General features: G+C 43.6%; 2 protein-coding genes across 2 annotated transcripts in view; both read left to right on the top strand.

Moving 5' to 3' along the window:
• LOC117943095 (nuclear factor 7, brain-like) overlaps positions 1 to 2,097 on the top strand; it is a 214,395-nt gene that overhangs the window by 605 nt on the left and 211,693 nt on the right. The gene's annotated exons all lie outside the window — the stretch shown is intronic.
• Positions 1 to 2,097, top strand: part of LOC117943104 — a 139,018-nt gene that overhangs the window by 86,925 nt on the left and 49,996 nt on the right. The gene's annotated exons all lie outside the window — the stretch shown is intronic.

Here is a 2,097-nt window from a genome sequence, read left to right as displayed (position 1 = left end):
GCTGCTCTCAGGAGCTCTGATAGACGAGGCCCAACACCTGGGCAACCTGGGCTTCAACATCTGGACCAAGATGAAGGAGATGGTCTCCTACACTCCTGTGATTCTGGACCCAAACACTGCTCCTCCACGTCTCATCCTGTCTAAAGATCTGGCCAGTGTGAGAGGGGGAAAAAGACAGCAGCTTCCTGATAACCCAGAGAGGTTTGATAGATACCCCTCTGTCCTGGGTTCTGAGGGCTTTAACTCAGGGACTCACAGCTGGGATGTCGAGGTTGGAGACTACAGACTGGGGACTGGGTGTGTTAGCAGAGTCTGTCCAGAGGAAGGGAAACATACTGTCTAGATTATGGGGAACAGGGTTCTATCAAGGTGAATACTATGCATGGTCCTTACCAGATACAGAAACTGATGTCGTAGTGCAGAAGAAGGTCCAGAGGATCAGAGTCACTCTGGTCTGGAACAGAGGAGAGCTGTCATTCTCTGATACTGATACTAACACACACATACACACCTTTACACACACTTTCACTGAGAAGATGTTTCCATTCATTTTGGCTGGGGATAACGTCCCACTGAAGATATCACCAGTGAAGGTGTGACTGTGGAGCAGAGCAGTTAGAGATAAAGAGGATCAGGGGCGGCTGTGGCTCAGTGGTAGAGCGGTCTGCCAATCGGAAGGTGGTTTCATCCCTGGCCCTGGACTCCCACGTTGATGTTGCCCCGATGCCTCATCGCAATGTAAATGTGTGTGAGTGGTGCATGGTTCCTGAACTATGTAGAAGAGCTTTGAGTAGTCGTTAAGACTAGAAAAACACTGTATAAATACAGAGCATTTACATTTACTTCATTAAATTCACGATGTTTATTTCTTAAAGGGAAACGTTACTGAATTTAAGTTCTTAATATTCCACTGTCCTCCTTCTGTCTCTAGGGTTAGGGTTTTTAACATAACATGTTAGCGACTTACAATTCAAACCTAAAAGAATCTTGCATGAATGTTACCTTGATCAAATATGCTGAACTGCTTTATGAGCTGCATTTAGAGGCAATGACATATATGTTTTTTTATTTTAAATTGTTTTTGATGATTCATTATTTGGCTTTTGTTTGTGGAGCTATGAAGAACAGCAAGTATTTTGTTGAAGCTGATCTTAATAACGAAAAAAGATAATATATTTCAAAAAACGCATGTTTATCAGAATGGTTGGTTAGTAGTAAATTACAGAGTGTGGTCTAGACCTAGTCCGGCTATCACCAGACCAAGCTTCATCTTTTAAGATGGAACATTAGTCTGGGAGTCTGCTCTGTATCGTCTGCTGTTAAAGAGGCGGGACCAACGGGCAAAGTTCAAATGACTCTGTACGCTATTGGATACTCCTTCAACCAATCCGATCAACAATCTGGGTGAACTTTGCTGTTGTTATCAACAGGTTGCTGCGGTTTGGTGGCCGCCATGTTGAATGTCAACAAAAAGCTGATTGGTTGCGTCTCTGTGGTAATCGTGTTAAACCCACCAATAGGGCGGCAGGTGGATAAGCCAGTTTGTGATTGGTCGGCAGGGTAGATAAATGTACAGGTCTCCAGCCTGAGCTGCAGGGGGAAATCATCGCCGGCAGACCTGGCGGGGGTGACCCAGTCCGGTCTAGACCTCCTCTATCTGTAAAGTGTCTTTACTCTTGTTATGATTTGATATTACAAATAAAGTTGAATTGAATTAAATGGAATGTTTAAGCAGTCAATCATTGTTCAAACGCTATTTTAAACTCTAGTCCAGATTATAAAGTTTCAATACAACAACAACAACTGACAGAGAACACGGCGAGCAAACTACACACAAGGAATCTGAACAGGAAATGGCAACGCTGAAAACTAGAGCCAGACCGATGTATCGGCGAGCCGATATTATCGGCCGATATTAGGCATTTTCCAAACTATCTGTATTTATGATGGCCGATAAAGAAATATTTAAAAAATAAAATAAAATCAGACGGTCAACCAAGTTATGAGTGATGGCATTGTATAGTCTGTCCACCAGAGGACGCTCTACAACGTCCCTGTTAGTGATGGCGTTGCATAGTCTGTCGACCAGAGGACGCT

The sequence above is a fragment of the Etheostoma cragini genome, chromosome 4 (assembly GCF_013103735.1).
Source record: "Etheostoma cragini isolate CJK2018 chromosome 4, CSU_Ecrag_1.0, whole genome shotgun sequence".
NCBI lineage: Eukaryota > Metazoa > Chordata > Actinopteri > Perciformes > Percidae > Etheostoma > Etheostoma cragini.
This window is presented reverse-complemented; position numbering and strand designations above follow the sequence as displayed.